General features: G+C 41.2%; 1 long non-coding RNA gene across 1 annotated transcript; it reads left to right on the top strand.

Moving 5' to 3' along the window:
* Window positions 1-15,078: 15,078 nt before the first annotated feature.
* LOC142827632 (uncharacterized) lies at window positions 15,079-18,711 on the top strand. Its single transcript, XR_012902330.1, has 3 exons — window positions 15,079-15,569; window positions 16,126-16,548; window positions 17,354-18,711. It is a non-coding gene; the product is annotated as an uncharacterized LOC142827632 (long non-coding RNA).
* The last annotated feature ends 4,385 nt before the right edge of the window (window positions 18,712-23,096 follow it).

The following is a 23,096-nucleotide window of genomic DNA, read 5'->3' as shown; positions in this document are numbered from 1 at the left end:
ATTCCTATATAGCACAGGCTGTGCAGGAGCTACGCAGAAGCTGGAGGTCTGGGGGATGGAGCCTGATTGTAGTTGTGTGGGAGCTGACGGTAAGCCTGTTTTGGAATCAGAAAAGGTGCCATGAATCTACTCTTGCACCATGGCCCCCCTCATCAGGTAGTTCTAGAGAGGTTAAAAAGAGCCAGTTTTAGGGATGTTTCCAGCAAAGCAGTGCAGACCCAGAGAGGTTGGATAAGCTTTACATGACCATCCAACGTCATACACGTGGGTGTGAACCCAACCAAATCCAGCCTTTGAAATGTTTGAGTTTCTGCTCCATTTGAGGGGATCAAACGATCTTGAATATTGACAACATTTTCATGACAGTCCCCACTGGATAGCAAATGGCCTTGAATTCTCACCTTTTTTGAGGCTTCAAATTCCAACAATTCCCTTACATGTAAAGGCCACATACAGCAGCCCTTATTTATTTCTTAGTTCATCAAAACACTCAGACATGTTTAGGGTCTGCCAAATCATTCCATCCCTTTTGCGGCTCTTGTTAATGTCATTTCCCCAGCACCCTGAATGTCCCCTCTTTTTCTGCCCATAACGTTAGGTGGACATGCCTAACCCACACACAAGTTATATAATGTTTGAGTGCTTTTGGTTTTCCAAATAAACCACATTTGGCACAGACATTGTTCACTGGGTTATTATATAACAGGGCTGGGCCTTGGATCTGCATGGACAATGAAAGTATAGTTTTATGAGGACTTGAAGTACTAATTTTGCAGAATGTTCTTCTTGTCTGATGACTGCTCCCAATGCAGCCAGGTGGACAAAAGAAAAGAAACTCTACAAAACAATGAGGATTACATCAGAATGAAGATCAAACATCCAAAAGAGAACACAACAATATAAAATTGTGACTCATTCCAGTAAAATCCAAACCCTCTCTAAATGCATGGGTTCACTTACTGAGTCAGTATGCTGTACAATTATATAAGATGCAGGAAATGGTTGAAAGCCTTTTGTCAATTCCTCCTGTCCAGCTATGGAGTCTTTGCTTGATGATAATTAGTTAACCCCTTCCAGGCTGGTTCAGAAGTCTGAGGGTTTTTTTTTATAGAGAACACCTAAATAGTTTATTTGAAGAATTTAGCTCCCTGCTCCATTTTCAAATGAGCTAAGAACAGGCTGCAGGTTGAATTTGAAGTTAGTAGAGTTCTGATCTTTAAAAGGAGTGAAATTAGAATTGGATCCTTTCATTGTTACACCTCACTCTGACTTGTTCAGTGATCTGATTCTGAACAATTTCAGTCAAATTCAGAGAGAGATTCCTAATTGCTTAATTGGTCAAGCAAGTGATTGGTCAACTCAGTCACATGAGGGTTTTTTTTCAAACTCACTGGAAAACTGAAACACATATATGTAAATGAGCTGGAGCCTTTCTTAATATCCTGAGCTGAATCTGCTTCCTAGAGTGATGCAAATAAGCTTTTTATTGCTTTTAACAACAATTAGCCTATCTGTAAGAATGTGAGCTGGAATCTATTCCATTTTGGCTCATGATCTGTCAACAGAATGATTAACAAAGTTCCAGTTGCAGGACCAAATTTGCCCTCAGTCACACCTCTGCAACTGCTAGAATTGAAGATAAGTGAAGGCATAATATACAGGGAGGCCATAAAAGGTGACCAAGGGCAGGATTTTGCCATGGAAGCTTCATTATTGGTGGTGAGGTATTAGCCTGAATGAACAGTTCCCCTCTCAGGCTGCAGTTTGACTTTGCAGGCCAGGCAGTTAGAAAAGCCATCATTTTGACTGCAAACTGAGATGTCTGACCTAGGAATCACTGAGAGGCAATAAACAAGGAAGCCCACAGCCGCAGCTCTAAAACTGCTTTTCAGCACAGTATAACAGTTAAGTCTTGCAGTGCTGAAGTGTGACCAACCACACTATTATCAGTTCACAATAGTCAACCCATGGAACAGATGAATTTCAGTGACATACAATTATTAAGATTTTGAACCCATATATGCATCAAGACTCTCTCTGACTTCAGTGGCTTTGTATCAGGACCTACATGGCATGCCAAGAATACCCGACTTCAGCCAGCAGTCTTCCAACAACTATTCCAGACTGGTGTTTAAAGCGGGCAGTGTAATTGCTTCTACTTGTTCTACAACAAAGGAGGTTATTGAACAATTTCAAATCCTGCTTTTGAACCAGACTAGCAAGCAGTTAATTATGAGAGTTATTGCTCATGGCATTTCAAAATAATTAAAAAAATCAAATCTCAAATGTGACTAATCCTGAAATCCATGGAATGAATGGACTATCCCAAGGTAAAAGTACATCATGGGAGATTATCTCCTTCATGTGAGAGGCAAGTTCTAACAGTTACCAGACAAATCTCTCTGACTTACTGTATTACTCCTGATCCCCCTGTTAAGGAAAAGGCTGGCTGGTGGAGTAGCTGCCAGTGTATTTTTCCATGGAATGAGACTATCAACACTCAGCAGAATACCTGCCATGTGCTGTAGCCACTTTACCCCAAATGGGACCTATACCCTGTAATACAGAGAATGGCAAGTACTTTAAAATATGTAGAATGTTGTCAGGATATTTTTTCTCTGTTTTACATTTTTATTTAATTCTCAAGAAAGGCATCAGCTCAACAGCTCTGGAAGCAGGTCTTCCCCATATGCTAGGGATGACAAATATTTGTTTCTTACTTATAGGTATGCTGCCATTTGCATGGGCAATGAATATTTGTAGCTACTGTCAGGTCTGCTCCATTCATGTCATGTTCTGGGGCTTGTAGTACTTGGTACTTGTAGCTCAGCTTTTCTGAACTTCTGTTTCCAAAAGTGTGGTGTACTGTGGAGTTGCCTCAGAGTTTGAATGCAGCTCTAGTGAGATCCTCTACAAGGGTTATTGCTCATGTCCTCTTCTCCCAGTCCTGGTGCAGAAGGTCCCTCCACACCATTACTCATCTCCACTGGCTTTTCCAGCACCAGAATGAACCTTGTTCGTTTTTCACTGCTGCTTTTCACTCCCTCTTCATCCCTCTTCCTTGCATCTTTCTTGTGCTTTTCATTGTTGGCACCCTATTTCACTCTTCCAGATTAAGATCTTCCCCGGTTCCTTCTTTCTGGTGGCTCCTTCCATAAGGGATTCCAGCTGACCTTTCTGGATGGGTTTCCTTTCTTGAGTGTTAGTGTATATTGTGATCATAATTTTGTAACAAGGATGTCTTTTTGAGTAGGGATTGGACTGTGTCCAGCTTTCATTTCACATAGAGTTATCATCTGGAGAGTATTCCATGGCCTATCTCATTACTAAAGTGATATAAAATACTTTGGCTGAAAAGTTTTTCAGAGAAAATCATAAGATTCCACAACACCAAAGCCTTCCATGAATTTGTCAGTTCTGTTGAATTATTCCTGTAACTCTTCCCTCCCCTCCCCCACTCCCAAAACAAAACTCATAAAAAATTAAACTTTTTGGACATTTTCAAAATGAAATATTTTGATTTTTCAATTCATAACAACTTTGCATGTAGAAATTATCTTCCATTTTATTTTAAAAATATCCTGCTAGGTATGGACAAAATATTTTTAGAACCCCCCCCCCCCCCCAAAATGAATTTATTCAGTATTTTGTTTTGCCAAAAAGGTTTTGTTTTGTTTTTCAGGTCAACGCAAAACATACTTTTTTTTTTAATTTACAGTGAAAAATCCATTATTTGCTTGGCTCTAATTCTTACTATATTTGATTCCGTGACTCAGAGATTAATGGTTCTGCATTCCATTTGTATTCCTTGAGCCACTGAGCCTCCAGATAGGGTGAGCTAACAGTGTATGGCTGTGCTATGCTAATACCAGAATGCTCCTTAATAGGGCCAAGAAATAAATATATAAATGTTTTATCTAGAAGTATTTAATTTTGCCTAGAGAGAAGAGATGTAATTTTCCTAAAAAAGAATGCATTGCCCCAGGTTTATCCTCTTGAGAAAACTTGGGAGAAACCTCTCCCATCTGAATGTTGTTTACACTGTTGCCTACTTGTCTGTGTTATGGTTCTGTACAGGTGCCAAGTCTAATTTAATTTTGTACATTTTCTCGTGTCATCAGTTTAGTGCTGGCTGTCAGGTGATAAACTGTATCTTTTGTTGAATCCACTTCTAACTAATGAGAAGTAATTCTTAAACATGTGACAGCATGCCTAATATTAAAGGCTACATGGCCACATCTGAGGTACTACCTACAAAATATCCTGAAAATGCCGCTGTCTTGGCACCATCCTGATTCTATTGTTGTGAACAACTGTGTATAGTAAAAGTCATTCTCCCTGAGACAAAGATTTATAGTCACTGACTTCATTGGAGTTACACTAGAGATGAATTTGTCCCAAGCAGGCAGTGTATTAGAATCTCTTGTGTCGTGCATACAGTATATGTAACAAAGAACAACTTTGTCTAACCATAAAGCACACTTTTGTATTGGTGACCCCTTTCACAGAGGAAGCCTCTGAGTGCAACTATCCTTAGAAATTAAAAAAACATTTTTAATATTTTACACTCTTGTAAGTCCTGGAGGCAATGCAGGGTTTGGAGGTGGAGGCTGACAGCTTGTCACTCCTATGCAGTAACCTCATGATCCCCTGAGGGAGTCACCACCACCAGTCTGAGAATCCTTGCCCTAAAGTTTGTCAGGTTTGTTTGGCAGATCACCCTACCTATGTGTATGTGGGCATCATTAATGAATCTATTCCTTTGCCTAATAAATTCCACAGAGCTGCATGAGGGTTCACTACAGGCTTGAGGAATTCCTGAATATCCTATAAGCTACTAGAAGATCTACCCAGCATTCCAATTAATTTTTGTTTTTTGGAAAATCAAGTGAAAATGTACATGCTTCCATTTAAATTGTTGCTCTGGGATGGCGTTGGGGATGAGGGTTCAGTACATAGGCTGTCCAGAAGAAAGTGGACTATCCCAAGCTCTCTTTCACCATAGCAGCTTGTGGCCAGGTGAGAAGCACCTCTCCATGGTTGCTGCAGCTCCAGCAGGCACAGCCAGGGGAGGTGTGTATGTCCCCCAGCTGTGGCAGGTCCAGGTTCATCTGCCCCCTAGGCTCCCCAGCCAGAGTGAGAGTGCACAATTTGCTGCATTCTTCTCCTCACTTCTTGGAGAAGTGCCAGCAATGTTCCTGTACAAAGGGGGGAGGAGAAGACAACAGAACTGGGGCAGTCCCTGATGGGGGAGTATGCGCCCCCCCCCCCCCTCCAGTCAGGCCCTTTCACCTGGTGATTCTGTCTCTTTTCTGTATGGTTTATGAAAGGCAATCCCATTCCAGGCACATCCCATTTTCCTGACACAATCAAACCCTTACTTTACTTTAAGTTAGAAGAGGAAGCTGTGTACCAAATTTGGTGGTTCTGGCTCTTATTGTTTAGGAGTTCTTGAACAAACTGACAGACAGATAAACTCTCTCAAATATATAGTAAATTGACTTACATAATAGCCTATGGACATTTTTATTTACTATCTCCAGCAAGAAACATGTTTTTCTTGTCATTTGCCTGTTAGGGACTGGAACATTCATGAAAGACAAAAAACAAGTCCCTTCCCTATTTCCCCTCCAGTAGGAACCTTTGGCTAGAACCCTGAACCACTGCAGCTGATCAGTCTGTTCTAACTGCAACTGGAAATCCCAGTGCAGTCTCTTCCCACAAACACATATATACCTGTTGCTAGTTGCCAATATATGTACCTCTGGGATCCAGATGGGTTAGTGCTCAGAGCAGCTAGCCTCTCCTGCTACCACAGCCACAATATTATTTATAGCAAGCTTGTGCAAGTATGTCTCCTTGAGCTGAAGATCAAAGCTCCAAGTACAGACCTACTCTTAGGCTGTGTCTACATTGGCGTGATCTTGCGCAAAAGCAGCCGTTTTTGTGCCAAAACTTGCTGCCTGTCTACACTGGTGGGGAGTTCTTGCACAAGAACACTGACATTCTAATGTGTGAAATCAGTGCTTCTTGCACAAGAATTATGATGCTCCCACTCAGGAATAAGCCCTCTTGCGCAACTGTTCTTGCGCAAGAGGCCAGTGTAGACAGGCAACATGAATTTCTTGCTCAAGAAAGCCCTATTGTTAAAATGGCCATTAGAGCTTTCTTGCGCAAGAGAGCGTCTACACTGGCATGGATGCTCTTAAGCAAAAGCACATGCCAGTGCAGATGCTCTTTTCTGGAAGAATTTTTGCACAAAAACTCTTCCGCAAAAGAGTTCTTGTGCAAAATCATGCCAATGTAGACGTAGCCTTAGTGTTCCTGATATATCTGTAAAATGGAGGTAATAGCATTTCCTTATCTTATAAGGCTAAATACGTTAAGAGACTGAGAGCTACTCAGGCACTAGGGCAATATTAATACTTAAAGTGAGAAGATTTTAGGCTAAATTTCAGGACTGTTCATTTCTCAGGCAATTGATCTTGGGGAAAATAAAAGGCATTGCACAAACCAAAAATGTGGCCTGTCACAAGGGGGGTGGGATTTGGTGATAGGAGAGCAACAAGTGGGGCTGAAACAGGGATAGCAATGTGAAGGATTCCTACTGAAGTGGGGCAAGATAGCTCAGAGGCTAGTTTGAGGAGAACCTGCTCTGTAGTGCTGCTTTTAACCATAGATTGTCAGGCCCTTGGGTGGGGAAGCATTCTTTCCCTCTGCATTCACCTCACACACAGACATAGATAGGCCATTCATATGAGTTGAATCTGGACTGTCCTGTCTTTCTCTGGTTTGTCTTTGTCTGGTACTGATATAAAACTAGACGTGGTTTTGTCTTGTCTTATTGTGAATGCACAGGGGTTGCCATTTAGCTGAGCACACTATTTTGGCCCCACTGGCATAAGAACGTAAGAATGGCCGTACTGGGTCAGGCCAGAGGTCCATCTAGCCCAGTATCCTGTCTACCAACAGTGGCCAACACCAGGTGCCCCAGAGAGGGTGGACCGAAGACAATGATCAAGCGATTTGTCTCCTGCCATCCCTCTCCAGCCTCTGACAGACAGAGGCCAGGGACACCATTTTATCCCCTGGCTAATAGCCTTTTATGAACCTAACCTCCATGAAATTATCTAGCTTCTCTTTAAACTCTATTATAGTCCTAGCCTTCACAGCCTCCTCTGGCAAGGAGTTCCACAGGTTGACTACACACTGCGTGAAGAACTACTTTCTTTTATTAGTTTTAAACCTGCTCCCCATTAATTTCATTTGGTGTCCTCTAGTTCTTCTATTTAGGGAACTAATAAATAACTTTTCTTTATCGGCCCTCTCCACATCACTCATGATTTTATATACCTCTATCATATCCCCTCTGTCTCCTCTTTTCTAAACTGAGAACTTGTACTGTGTGTGTGAGGTCACGCTGGTGGGGGCTGTGTGGTGTGCTCTGCAAAAGGGTGTCCTTTGTGTAGCATGACCTCACATGCACTATGTGTGTGAGGACATCCCCACGGAGGGCAAGCCCATGCCATTCTGGAATTCCTGTATACTGGGAATGTATTAGTGGCCACTTGACTCTCACAGGGACCAACGCCATAGCAATCTGTCCCTCGTATTATCCCTGAGAGTGCAAGTCACCATAGCCCTGCTGCATCTGCCTTGGACCCTGTACTATGAAGATGCACTGGAGGAAGCAGCACAAACCTTGGGACTGGCACAAAGTGCTTATTCTCTCCACATGATGATCAAGTAATATGGTACTATGATTTCACACAGTCCTAAATACATTTCTGCCTAGTTGGCAGGATCTGACCTGAAGCAGAGTGGACGCTCCCCTGTTACTTACTGATGATGAACGTGGCCAAAAGATGCCCCATAATTCTGAAGGAAAATGCAGGACTATGTAGCACTTTAAAGACTAACAAGATGGTTTATTAGATGATGAGCTTTCGTGGGCCAGACCCACTTCCTCAGATCAAATAGTGGAAGAAAATAGTCACAACCATATATACCAAAGGATACAATTAAAAAAACGAACACACATGAAAAGGACAAATCACATTTCAGAACAGAAGGGGGATGCGGAGGGGGGAAGAAAGGTAAGTGTCTGAGAGTTAATGGTATTAGAGGTGATAATTGGGGAAGCTATCTTTGTAATGGGTAAGGTAGTTGGGGTCTTTGTTCAATCCCCTCCGGAGAGTGTCGAATTTTAGCATGAATGACAGTTCAGAGGAAAACGTCTCAGACACTTCGCCAAAGGATTAATGCCCACAAAACAGATATCAGACAGGATCACAAAGAAAAAACAATTTCTTGCCATTTCAACCAGAAAGGACACTGTCTCAACGACTTATCTACCTGCATTCTGCTACAAAGACCTTTTACATCTGCACTTGAAAGGGAATCCTCTGAACTGTCATTCATGCTAAAATTCGACACTCTCCGGGGGGATTGAACAAAGACCCCAACTACCTTACCCATTACAAAGATAGCTTCCCCAATTATCACCTCTAATACCATTAACTCACAGACATCCACCTTTCCCCACCTCTAATATCATTAACTCACAGACATTCACCTTCCTTCTCCCCCCCCCCCGCATCCCCTTTCTGTTCTGAAATTTGATTTTTCCTTTTCATATGTGTTCATTTTTTTAATTGTATCCTTTGGTATATATGGTTGACTATTTTCTTCCACTATTTGATCTGAGGAAGTGGGTCTGGCCCACGAAAGCTCATCATCTAATAAACCATCTTGTTAGTCTTTAAAGTGCTACATAGTCCTGCATTTTGCTTCAGCTACACCAGACTAACACGGCTACATTTCTATTACTATTCCATAATTCTGAATACCTCCATTTTGGGGTGGGGACTAACTTGACACATTGGTCCTGATGCTCCTCTACAATATAATGCAGGATTTTAGTCACAGGTTCTTTGAATGCACTAATTGCATTTACAAGTGCTATTAATGTTTAAATACCTTGTAAATACACATGGTGGATTAAATAGGTGACAAGACTTCCAACTAAACCATTTTGCTCTGTTGTTTCATTGCTATTGGAGTTGCATGGTAGCCAATTTGCTTTTAAATTCCTTATCACAGAGCATGCCATTGCTCATTTACAACTGCTGGTCGAACATGAGCCATACCGCATGAGAAAATATTTTTCAAAATATAGCCATTAAGCCAGTTTTATTTTTCAAAATCATTGCTAATTTAACCCAGGTCCACTGTAGTGCAGAAATCCCAAATAAAGGTCACCTGATTTCCTCAGCTATTTCTATTATACGAAGTTTGCTGTTTGCAAATTTTGAGGCACTTGTAACAATCTGCATGCATGCAGCACCACACTACTTGCTAACCTTCAGGGCCTGAGTTCTGTGTTAGCAGCTTCTGATAATTGATCACGGTCCTAATTTCTAGCTAACAATGTTGTGTTTAGCATGTATTACATCAATACTCTGAGATGTTTATCCAACAAATATTTACCAAACCAGTGAGAAATACTAGGGCATGGAAAGAGTGCAAAGTATGTGCAAAGTACTGGCAAGAGTGCCTGACATGAAAAGAAAGGGGACGCAGGAGGAAACATGGTCCGGTGAGCCACCTAATGTATCCCAATCACAGAGCACCTTGAATTAATAAAATAATATTTAGCATTAAAGATAAAGAACAAGTAGCTTTGCTCAATTCATGCCTCCTGGCTGGATATCTGCATACCTGACTACACAGTCCCATAGTGTCTTTAACAATAAGCACTGGGGTTTGTGTAAACACTGGGCTGGGTTTCTTAAAGCTGTCTCAAATTCAGTTGTTTCAAAGTCCTGGTCAGATGTACACGATAGTCAGCTCTTTCGGAGACTCACCTCCATGTAACCTTTTGACAAGGCTCTTGTTTGAAGTCAAATTCTTATTAACCTTCATTCAACCTAAGACCCCCTACGTTGTCACAGACTGATGAATGTGCTGAAATCTCTGCTTTCCATGATCTCTCTCCCTTTAGGAATTCACAGGTGCAGTTCTGTGATGTCAAAGGATTTGCAAAGTCAAGTGTCTGGGAGTTAAATTATGTAATCAGCTAAGGTATTTTCAGTGTATCAGTCTTATTGTTTAGATGCGTCAAGAGTAATTATGTGGGAATTAGTTAGAGGATGTGCATGATAATTCAGAGCTTAGGCTGTAATAATCTTTTTCAGAGCATTCCCAAACTCACATTGTGGTTTAAAAGCAGCACTGTGTTTCAGTGAATAGAACACCAAACTGGGAACTGGAGCATCAGGATTTTATTCTTGATGTGGCCAGTGACTGCCTGAGTGACTTGAGAATCAGTTCATTTCTTTTTGCCTCAGTTTCCCCATCTTTCAATAGAGATCACAATACTCACTGGTCTTTATAAAGAGTTTTGAAATCTGTGAGGGAAATGTATTATGTATGTTCTCCCAATGTATATGCCTCAAGTTTTCAGCAAATAGCTCCTAGCTCTGCTAATGTTGGAAATACACTTACCAGTCCTGGGACACCAAGCTTTCACTTTAACTAGCTATCTTCCCTTGTCTGGTGGTTCCCACTGTAACCCAGCTCCCTGTATCAGTACCAAGACACTAAAGCATGTGGTATCTCAATTGAATCTGCAACAGAGCTTCAGACCTGACAATGCTCTTGATCTTGCAAGGTTGGTACTTGGAGCACGCCAGCCTCTATTATAAATTAGCAAGCACATCACTGATAGCGGACAGGCAATGTTATTGCTCTGGGACTCAGTGTAAAATTCATCATCCGAGGAGGAGGGGATTACTGCTGGTTACAGACAACAGGAAAAGAAGCCGCTAGGTGTACATCAGAGAGAAGCGAGGAAAAAATTGTTGGCAGATATGGCAAAGATTTTAGTCTGGAAAACTGGAGTAGCTACCTTGCAAGATTAGGAATCATTGCCTAATTACATTTTGTACCTAGAGCACATATATATATTGTGGCAGGGTAACCCCACTTGTGGGTCCCAGTACCTTGCTCCCTTGGTAAGGTTTAAGATCTGGTCTTTCTGCCACAAAGGGCATTGGGGCCAGTGCCCTCAGGTCACCCTGGGCTGCCAAAACAGTCCTTTCCAGCTCTCAGCTTGGCTCTCTGGCTGCCAGGAAAAGGAGGGCCTAAAACCCCCTCTGTTCTTTTGATTTTTGTCGCAAGAATGCGATTGCAGTGTGGACGTAAGTGAAGGGTTTTTTTTTGGAAAAACGGCCATTTTTCTGAAAAAAAAAAACCCTCTGTAGTGTAGACATAGCCTTAATCTGCTCTGGTCTCCCCTCACTCTCTCTCTCTCCTTCCCTTCAAGGAGGACTTCCTTTTAAAAGGCGCCCCTGCAGCTTCAGGTGAGATCAGCTGGCCCTGATTAATTTATAGCAGCACTATCTCATTTGCTCCTGATTGACCAGGGCTGTTGCTGCCTTAGAGCTGCTGTAACTTATTGATCGGAAAAGATAAGAGCGTTGAATGTATCGGACTTCTCAGAGTAGGACAAATGCCATCTCTAAGACCTATTCAATACTATAGTTGATCTTAGTCAAAAGATCAGTTAGAAAGGGCCTCTATTAACAAATTCCTGTGATGACCATAAGATCTAGAACCATATTTCTTCAGTTGCCTCAATTACATTTTGTGCCCACAGTTGTAGTTAATGGAGGGATGAAAATTAGGCAAATAATTTAAACTGATTTATTACTGATTTAACATCAGAAAGAAAAATGTTTTGGGTAAACATGAAGCACATTTTTAGTTATACTGAAATAGATCTGCCAATGGGAGTTGCAGGAAGCGGTGCAGGCCAGGACACTGGCAATCCATAGCCAATGGGAGCTGCATGCACCTGTAACTGTGGAGACACAGGTAAATATAGCAGCAGTGGCCCCCCAAGGGCTACCCCTGGCAAACCACATCCAGTCTATAGGCCAGTTATTGCACACCCTTGCTATAGAGCTTCTAACTCACAACTACATGGTTATTTTCAGTAATTCTACAGAGTAAAAATCTCCACATCCTGTTTTGTCACAGCTTTAGAAATCTCAATCTGGCTATAACAAATATGGGCATTTTCATTTTTTTCTTTTATGTAACTGTTTGGTTTGGATCCAACTATATCTCATAAATATTCAGTCATTGGATGTATCAATATAACATCTGAAATAAATGTGTTCTGGGATAATGAATAGCCTATACTAAAATTAAACATTAATTGATAAACAGGAAACACTATCAAGATGTCATCCATAAAAATCTTTTGATGTTTAATCAGCATTAAAAGAGGAACCAACTTTCAGTGTCCTACTTTAGGCATCAAACTGTTGGTCACCATATATGTGCAGTCTCAAATTCCAGTGTTAAACAAACTTTATTTTCAAACACATTTCAAAGTGAATTTCTGGTGAAAAGTTTTTCTCACCAGATGAACTTCCTAATTAATTGGTTATGGATGCTATAATTTACAAAGAAGGCTTGTTTAAAATGCGCTGTTAAGAGTGATTAGCTTAGAAAGATTAAGGGATGACTATATTAAGTCACAAGCCTTGTTTTTTTTTAAGACATTGTAAAATAATGATTAAACTTTTTAACTGCCTTCAATCAGCGTAGGAGAATGTAGGAATTGCTTCACAGACTCAGATCAATGGTCTGTCTATCTCTGACAGTGTTCCGTACCGAATGCCTCAGAGGAGACTACAAGAAACTCCATTTATGGAATAAAATATTCTAAGAGAAAATTTCTTCTTTGCCTTGCTGGTCGGTTGATGTCCTAAAGCATTTTTTAAAAATCTAATACAATGTAATAATGATATTATCCTGACAAAGGTATTTAGTCTGGTCAGCACCAGTCATTAATATTTTATTGAAACAATGGTATAGGGAAGTTAAACAAGTTGTCCTGTATTGTACAACCAGACTGTGCCAGAGGTTGAGAGAGCATGAACCTCCATCATCTGCATCTTAGCCTGTGTCATAAACTGGGGCGAGTGGCCAGTCCTAATGATTAGAGCAGGAGCCAGGGGTCAGAGCCAGAAGCAAGAAACCAGTAATCAGTGCCAAATCAGAAGACCAGTGAGGAAGCAATGCTAGAACAGACTGGGCAGCACAGAAGCAGGCTGGGAACAAGGTGAGAACAGGGCAGGACACGGTAACCTCAGGAGAGATCGTAGTTGTGGGTATGTACTTAGAGCAGCCAGCTAGAGATCATTTATTGGGCTTAAGAGCAGGTTTGCTGGCTTCTTTGGTGGCTGAGCTGTGTTCATAGATTACCTGGGGATGAGACAGACGCAGCTTCAGGTCTTCATTCCTGACATCCTGGTTCAATAATTTTGCCCCATGATACGTAATAGAATGTAACGATGGCACTAGGAACCAGGAAACATTCTCCGATGATTGCGCTGAAGCCTGTATAAAGTAGCAGCAACAGCATTGGTTACACCAGCTCCAAAGGATTCAGCAAGGAGCTGCATGTGCTGAATACATAATGAAAAGTGAGAATCATTGTCTGAGGTCACTGTGGTTTCAACACAAACTCTACATTAAAAAGCAATCCAAGATAAGACAATGGGAGATGATTAAGCACACTATGGTAGCCTTGGACTAACCCAGGAAGTGTTTGTTATTAATGGCTTCCTCTGAGACTGTGGCATTGATGTGACCTTTGGGGGGCAAAATATCAGAATAAAATACAGCAAGGTTAGGTTCATTTTGTGTGTGCAAACATATATGTTTCCCTATCTGATTTTTCTAAAGTCCTGCTTACTACACTTGTCCTCTGGCCTATTAGCCTATTTTAATGGAATTTGATCCTGGTCCAGATTTTTTTTAAATATTATGAACAATCAGCTGATCACAAGAGATGACATTTTGTGCTGCAATCGAACATTAACGACACATGAAATTTTGATGCTGTGAGGTCCACTCTGTCTGGTTTGGCCGCACATCCAAAATCTGAACTGGAGCCTTCATATAGCCCACCCCCAAATACTACCTGCTGAGATAGGGTTGGGATGCAAAATTTGATTTCAAACACATTTATGCTTTCCCAATCCAGGGCATGACCTGGTGTCAGGCTAGTTTCCAGGGCCGGTCCTAATGAATTGGCAGCCCCAGGCAACCACCCGGTTCGTCCATAGGGTGAAAAAAAAATGCTGGAGGAAATTTGACGAGCTGAAAAAAAAATGTGTTGGGGAGGAACCAGGGAAACCTGGGGGGAAGATTTGGGAGGTCGGGCTGAAATATGGTCACAGCCCACTCCTAAGACCAGCACTGTTGGTGGCCCCTTGAGTTTCTTGCACAAATCAGAGTGGCATTGATTCTGATCTAATTTGCATAAGCTGCTACCAGCCTCAAGGGGTTTTTTACAGCAGCAAGGGTATCGGGGTAAAAAGGTCGTGCTCTCTTTACTCTGGCCATGCCTCTTGCACTCAGCTAATCAGGGAATCCTCCCTGACCAGGATCTTTGCATCACAAAAGTGGAGCAAAACTGCCCTATTTCAGTGAAGGATCAGAGTTGCTCACTCCATCTCTGTGGGCAGCCTCTTCTTGATTTACCTCGTCTGTCCCAGTTTAGAGATGGTCAAGACTGAGCATTATCAGAATGTCACATTTGCAGGACTATTCAAGATTTAGCCATTCAGCAGCCCATGGTGGCAAGAGCTCTGTGAGAGGATGGTGGTATTGGTGTCCTCCCATGCTGTCAACATAGATTTTGTAACAGAAAAGTCAACTGTTGCCCCAAGTATTGTTAGGCACAATAGAAACCAGTAGCTAGTGGGAGATCGCATGTAAACATCATTTTTCTTTTAAAATGATTATGACCACTATGCAATTGTTTTCATTCTATGCTGACGTTAGTCCCGAGTCATACTGAAACAGTAATCTCTAGAAGCTGACAGTAGTATAACAGGACACCGGCCATTTATGCACCGCAGCTCTCTCCTGCTGAGCGTGCTGCTTTGTTTCAGTTGAACAGTCCATCTCTGTCCTCCTGAACAGCTTTTCCTTTGCTGATTTATTGACTTTGCAAATGTTTTCCTTCTTGCTTTCTGGTCTGAAATGCAAATAGCTGTGGAACCCGTGCCTGAGAGAGCAGAGCAAGGTTCTTGTTTCCTCTAGCAAAGCTGACCGATTTCCAGTCAGTCTCTGGCTACTGTTCTACCTGTGACCTGTAGCACCTGTACAGCAACAAGACTTGGACACCACTGTCCTGTAAATAATTTGTCATAAACTGTTGACAGCAAAAGTTTCTCGGGTTTTTCCAAAGAACTTCGGCCTCTGCCCTGGCACTTCTCCTTTAGTGAAGGGAGGAGGTTTTGGATAGCAGCCCCTGTCTCCAACAAATCGCTCTCTGTTTCTCTCTGGATATCTTGTACTTATTTCAACAAAAGCAATTGAACCAAACTCCACATAAATAATTACCAGGTGTCAGGAATCAGATGGCCCTGGCCCCCCTGATACAAGCTGCATATGACTCTGCATTTATTTATTTTGCATCTGACTCTGAGCCCAGATTTTTAAAAGCTTGGTCTCTGAAACTTAGAACAGGTGTTCATCAGAAGGTCTCTTGCTTAGAAGGCTCCCTAATGAGCTCTCTGAAGAATGAAGGATAAGGTGCATTCTTGCTGATGAAAGAAGGTGCAATTTCCAACCCTTGGAACTGCTAGGCAGCTCACCAAGGTTGTTGTATCACTTCCACCTTCTTCTAAAGGGATCAGCTTCAAATCCCAACCACAGGGCTGTGTCTCCATTGGCACGATCTTGCGCCAAAGTGGCCGCTTTTGCACGAAAACATGCTGCCTGTCTACACTGGCGGGGAGTTATTGTGCAAGAACATTGACGTTCTAACATGTGAAATCAGTGCTTCTTGTGCAAGAACTATGATGCTCCCACTCAGGAATAAGCCCTCTTGCGCAACTGTTCTTGTGCAAGAGGCCAGTGTAGACAGGCAACATGAATTTCTTGCACAAGAAAGCCTGATGGTTAAAATGGCCATCGGAGCTTTCTTGCGCAAGAGAGTGTCTACACTGGCACGGATGCTCTTGCGCAAAAGCACATCTCTTGAGCAAAGGCACATGCCAGTGTAGACGTTCTCTTGCGCAAATACTTTAACGCAAGAACTCTTTCGTTAAGAGTATTTGCTCAAGATCATGCCAATGTAGACGTAGCCCAGGTGTATAGAAGCTCCCCTGGTGGAGGCTGCTTGGGTAAAGTACTGATTCAGAGCCCAATGCCCTTCAGTATATGTGCCTATATTCTTCTGGGCCATTCCTATGCACTTTCAGGGCTTCTCCGGTGAACACGGAGTCCAGCAGTTGAGTGGAGGTTGTGTGTGGTTTGCAGCAGCAATGTGGGTCTTTCTGCTGTTGGGACCCTGGAACCTCTCTTCAGCCAGCAGGCAGCTTCCAGTGCCATCCTCCAAAGGCAGTTTTAATTTCACGTTACAGCTCTTGCCTTTTTTCTGTAGAGCATTATTAGCTCCAAAGGGAGTGAATTGAGGAAGCCAACAACAGGGTAGCAGTGAAGCATCTCCTGATATGGGTAAGTGGGCAGGCCAAAGGTTTAGCTCTAGCATTTGCACCAAAGGATGAACATGTGTGAAACTTGTCTGATTTTGTGGCCCCAGAACTGTCTGTGTCACATAGCTTGGCAAGCAACACTGACACTTTTTAGTATTGGCTGCTGAGAAATGTAGAGAGATAAGAGAAGTGTGCTGCTGCTATGTGACTTGGGACAGATGCTATGCAGTGTGGAAGGGAACTAGGGGCTAATGACTGCTAATTGTTGGACCAGGGTTACTGTAGAGCTCTGCTCTCAAGCTGCCAAAACAGGGAACAAGCCTATTATTACTGTTTTTATGGGGGTGGTGAATAAAATAGGACCTATCCCTTAAAATTTTTCAGGGGATTCTGTATTCTTTAATTTTTTTTAAATATCACAGATTTGTTTTCCAGAGAGTCTTCCTTCTCAAAATGGGTAGGTCAAAGGTTGTATGAATTACATTCCTTTCAGTCTGTATAGAGCCTAGCTATTAGAGGGCATTGTGATACCACATAAAACTTTACAGGGAGGTTTCATTTATATTATTCAGCACTCTATAATATTGGTTCATAGTGACCTGAAATTATATATTAAACAGATATATATATCACTTTAATTATGACATAGTTTGCTTTGTAACAGCTTATTATAGCTTCATCAGAATTATGTACATAGAAAGTTATTTAAAATACAGCAGCAGTGGTAGTGATTGCTGCTTACATTTTCTTAAAGCGAAATATAATGCTCATAAAAGGTGTCATTATCATCCCTGAAAAATGAAGACCTTTATTTACCCACAAACTAGGTGCAGCACAGGCTGTAGCAATGCAAGCTTTCCCCATAACTCTGTGTACCGCAATAGTGTACTTCAACCACAGACGACCTCTACTGGTGATAGGGTAAGTCGGTCTTCATGCCTACTGCAATCTTTGAACTTTCCGTAGGATAGTGATATTGTGATAATGTTCATTGTCCTTTGGATGTCTGTCTCATAAGAGAACATTGCTCTCAGATGGCATAGTGTCTTGTTTAAGTGCTACAGAATCTGAGCATCTTCATGCTGGGAATTACAAATATAACTGAGTTTATACTAGGTGAAAAGTGCTTCTAATGTTATGCAGACCCACATGTCAGTACAATATCTATGTTTTGTTTGTTTTGCATATCTCAAAGTGACATGTTTGAGAGAACAGCTACAAGAATGAATGTAGGATTGAAAAGATACTTTATGTTAAGAAATTCAAGGGGATCCATCTATTTAATCTGGCCTTAGAATTTATGAATCCAAGAATACTGGGGACTAGTCCTCAAAGCTCCATGGGTCCCCATTAATTTTACTCCACTGATGTTAACGGATTTCTGTCTGCTTATGTTAACAAAGGCTTTATATCTCAACACCAATATCCCTAGGCATTCAGTTTCTCATGTGTAACACATTTGCAAGTAAAAGCAAAATTTTAAGTTTTTTAAAATTATGGTCTCATACAAAAATAAATCAGACTAAACTGTACTGCATCACAACAAAGACATTTCAACACACACTTAAAAAATCAGGAATCATGAATGTAACTCCAATTGTATGTACTGTAATGGGTCTCTAATTCCTGTGATGGATTTTGGTGACAATTTAAACCACAAAAGTTACGCTCCAATCTACAGAACCCTATAATAGAACTGTAGTTTTAATGGAAGTACTTTGGAATGGATATTAATCAATATAACACTTGGTTACTGTTACATTTACCTTCCTGCTTCATGCTTCATATCAACTTCTCCTCTCCTCATCTGTCCGATGGTTTTTGTCCTACCTTTACGATTTCACCTTACCCTCCCTCACTGACAGCGCACAAAAGGTACATCATAAAAATATTACTTGCTTTTCTGAAATAACATTGTTCTTATGCATCTTTCCAATGTACTGTATATTTCTGATTGCAGAGCAGTACAGAATGATCGAAATACCATGTATGTATGTGTGATTCTGGGTATGAGCAAGAAATAATATACTACAAGGTGAAAGTTCTTCCAGTACTTGCTATTGCACTACACTATTTAAGTAATTAAGCCACCTTTTTTCTAACTGCTTGCTTGTCTTATTTATTTTTAATTTTAAATACATACTTGTGAATAATGCTGCAGTATTGCTCCCTGGCTGAATTTCAATTTCCATGATTACATTTTGCCTATCTAAAATACCCCCTGAAGTTTCAATTGGCTATAATAGTCTTCCCTTCCTGACTTGCACGGTTGGATAGTGTTGCTTTGTTCTATTTAACAACTAATGCATTTCACTCCAAGGGTGGCTGCATTTCAAAGATGGCTAAAAGATCCATGTGTATATTTTTATATTAGTTTCTTAAGTACATTTTAGAATCCTTCAGGATGAAAGGTATATAAGAAAATATATTATATTACAGATGTCTCATAAAGGAACACTTGTAAAGGAATACATCTATAATATAGATAGATAGCAATTGTATTTTATCTAGCATGAATACTTGTTTTATATTTTACAGATTAATCCATTTTTATTTTTTTTAAAATGTCCATTTGTACAGTATTACATTTATACCCTATTATTGTCTCATTTTAAAAGGAAGTGAGTTTTAAAAAAAAGTGCGTAATTCAATGCTGCATTATTACTACAATACTGTATAATACCAAGGAAACTCAATTAATGTTTAACAGGTCACAGCTCTCACAGACCAGAAGAACAAAGGAGCCATGAGTTAAAGTAAACCATTGTCCAATTTAGTTAAATTATGCACTTTAAATAGGATAGTTTGATCTTGAAGCCTTTTTTATTTACCTATCTTTAAAGCAACTAGCATACAAGAAGTGTTAAGAGCATACAGTGAATATTATTGCAGGAGTCATTGCCAAGGTCAGATCACAGTGTTCTCAGTCTAGAGTAATAAAAATAATGCAGTGGATTGGCACAATCAGCCAAATGCTGTCACCCTATAAATCTATCTGCCACCAGCACAAAGTATTTAAAATTAAGTTTCTATCCTCTCTGTTTATCTTTTTCATTTTTCACATATAAGGGCCAGGCTGGTATAAATCAGGAATAGCTTCACTGAAGTAATTGAAGATGCACAGTACTGCAAGGGCCCTGTACTCTCTCAAATGTTTTGCTGGGTCTTGCACTCTGTCCAGAGATCTAGGCAGGGTTTTGAGGAAGAAGAGGGATGGCTAATTTAAGGAATCAGTGGGATGCGGAAGTTTTTTCTTCTGCCAGGTCCATTCATTTCTGTACATGAACCCTGGCACATTATCAGCCAGGTATTTTGTAACTAACCCGGTTAGTTCATTGCCAGGCTCCAGAACCCCTATCTCTCTCCTATATCTTGGCTGGAGATAGACATTTAGACATGTTTGACCTGGAGGTGCACAAAGGCAAAAATACAAATAATTAAAGGCTTCTTTTTTTTTTCTTTTTTTTTAAATAACCATGGGTTAACACAAATCTTTATTTTGGCATTCAACTAAGACAAATAAAAGCCATGTAACTTTTGAGCATACAAAATGTCCTGGAGTTCTATTATAGTTAGCACATTTTCCTATATAGAGGTAGGAACGATTACTAGTGAATAACTAGATCCCATGGGATTGAAATGTGCTACTGCAATGATGCACAAGGCAAGTATAAAAGGAAAAGGAAACAGGCCAACTACCAACAGCTGCCATACTTCAAAGGGCACCTCTGGAGCATGGATTTTTTTTCTTTTAGGAAAATGAATGGACAGCAGTTTTCTAAGTTGTTCATGATGCTGCAGAAAGAATCTGATCAAAACACACGTAAGCCTAAAGCAATTATCTTATTCCCTCCCCATTGTGCCCCAAAATGTCCAGTTTACATCACATAACAAATGTAGAATGATCACATGCCCTAATCGGTTACCAAGCCTATTAGGTAGCAGATGAGAATCATGTTATGAGGACAGTGTTTCCTTGGAGGAGGTCATTTTCTATCTGTGTCTCATTAGTTTGAGCTATTTATAATCACTTAATCAGTCAGGCACTAAAGAAGGTAAAGCCTTCTTGTAGGAGTCTATTTTCAAGGGGGTACTTTCCACATCAGACTGGGGCTTACGTAGATTGGTAAACATCAGATACAGCACCACAGAATTCCTTTGTGGGTGTGGTGATCAATAAAGGAATGAGGTAACAAATGGGCCTGACCAGCCCAGCCCTGCCCCAGCCACAGCTCGCTGACAAAGGAGGGTTACTCACAAGCATTGAAGTAGACTGGATAACTTTTCTGAACTGCCTCTGTCTCTCATTCTTTTTGCTGGGGTAAGAATGTAAGGCTATAAATATACCCAGTTTGTATAGATTTGATGCATCTGAATGACCAAGCACCAGAGTGTTCTCTTCTTGGCAACAGTATAAAACTGAAATGTCTCCAATGAATTCAAAGAGAGCAGTATTTGGCCTCAAATACAGAGTGAGGTGAGAGAAGCTAAAATTCCACTGCAACAGATTGCACTGAAACAATTCTATTCCTGACTCAGAAAATGTTGAGCGGGTGGGTAGGGTGGCAAAATATATCATCTTACTATCTGTTGTTGTGGCAATTGGCACTAAAAGGGTGGGTATGAGGGTACATGTGCTCCAGTGTGACTCTACTCATGTCAATCAGGGCTTAGTTATGGAAAGTAGTTTCCTCGTAGTCTTTCTGCTGTAAGGCAGGTGTAAATTGTTGGCTGGGAAACATCAAAACTTAAGAAAGGTTCATTGATGCCATTGGCTGTCCCTTCTTCCAGATAAGTAGGAGAGGCTGTTTGAGTCTTTGACATCATCGAAATGCCTGTACCCCTGTTCAAAGAGCCTATTCCTGTGGAAGCTAAATGATGAAGGTACAGGTTTTGGACTTTATTGCAATTTATTTCTAATTATGGTATTTCCCCCCTTACTTTCTTTGGCTGATGATGCTTGTCTCAGAATGCATAACTCCAGTGCTCTTTGGGATATAAACACAGAACTGATTCCAAATCACAACCACATGTGGCACTAGTGCTACAAGAAGAAAGAAAAAAATATGTCTATGAAGCTGGATACAGCTGCATGCACTGTCCCAGCACACAGATTTCCTGGATGATGGTGAGCCCTGTGATGTAAGCTCCTGCCCCCGAGTAGCTTAGCTAAAATAATCAAATACTCTTTATTTATAGCCTGATTAGATTAGGAGTAGCTGCAGAGCTGAATGCTAATCAGGTCAGGTATAGTGTATAGACATCCACTGTGATACCAAAGATTGCAATGTGAGCCTTCAAATCCAGGCCTTTCTTTCCCAGTTGTGCTTGATGAAAATTAATAGATGCTTAGTTGTATGGGTATGAATGAACTGTATGGGGAATGAACTATAATTACTTCCATCTTGCTGCGGAGCACAGAATAAATTATGTTGATGTCTCTTCTGTATGCCTGAAAAGTGTGTCCGTTGTACCCATGTAATTAAATCTTAGGCATGATGTTATCATACAGCTGGGCTGGGGAATCTTTTTTTGGTCAGGGCCACTGAAAAACCCTCACTGACTGGCCCCCAACTGAGAAGAAGAGAAAGACACTCCTTACATTCCTCTCACACGTCAGAGCCTGGGGGGAGAGAGCGGTCCAGTCCGGCCCGGCCCGGCCTACTAGATTTTGTGTGCTCCAGCCCTGCAGTGAGCCCATAGGGGAGGGCTGGAGTGCCAGCACAAGCTTCCCAGTGCTGGGGGCAGGCCTGAGCCTTGGGGGCTAGGTCCAGGCCTGAAATAATACAGAAAGAGCTTGTGGTAAATGTACAAGTCTAATAGCACCTACATTCTGAGATATTATGGGGACATGAGGAGCAGCATGTGAGGGAAAACTGTATGTGTTGGTTAAAGCAGAGGATGAAGAGTCTTCACTCCTGAGCCATGTCCTGGGCTTTATGTCATCACGTGTAAAACACTTAAATGTTTCATGCCTCAGTTTCCCCCACTTTAAAATGGATCTAATAATCTTCTCTACTTCACAAAAATGTTGTGAGGCTCAAACAAATTGTCTGCAGTGTTTTGATGTCCTTACATGAAGCAACAGCTCTTTGAGGCAAACCCTAAGTGAGTCAGGGTTTAATTTGGATGCATTATGTTACTACTTGTGACACTAATGGGTGCTACAGGTGTGCATCAGTGTGGGTGAAGGGGAAATCTGCTCTTTTTCTCTGATGGGCAGAGGCATGTCTACTGATAGTGCTTCAACATAGCTGCTGAAGCACCTGCACATCCTCATTTGGCAATGTGTTTTTTATTTCAATTAGAGGCACAAATGAGGCCTGAAGTCAAATTTGGTGCCTATTTGATACTGGGCAGCAACCATGGTCAAGTGGGGTCAATAAGAAGTTCAAGTTTCTTCTTGCTTGTCTGAAACAGTATGTATGTCAGCATTTCTGACAAATGAAGCAAGAGTGCCTGCAACTAACCAGGTAAAGAAGCTACACTGAGGATCACATGTGAGAAGGATGGACTGTTTGACATTGCTTGAGCCTGAAATTCTTCAGCAAAGCAGCTGAGATGAAACAC

The sequence above is a fragment of the Pelodiscus sinensis genome, chromosome 3, assembly GCF_049634645.1.
Source record: "Pelodiscus sinensis isolate JC-2024 chromosome 3, ASM4963464v1, whole genome shotgun sequence".
NCBI lineage: Eukaryota > Metazoa > Chordata > Testudines > Trionychidae > Pelodiscus > Pelodiscus sinensis.
This window is presented reverse-complemented; position numbering and strand designations above follow the sequence as displayed.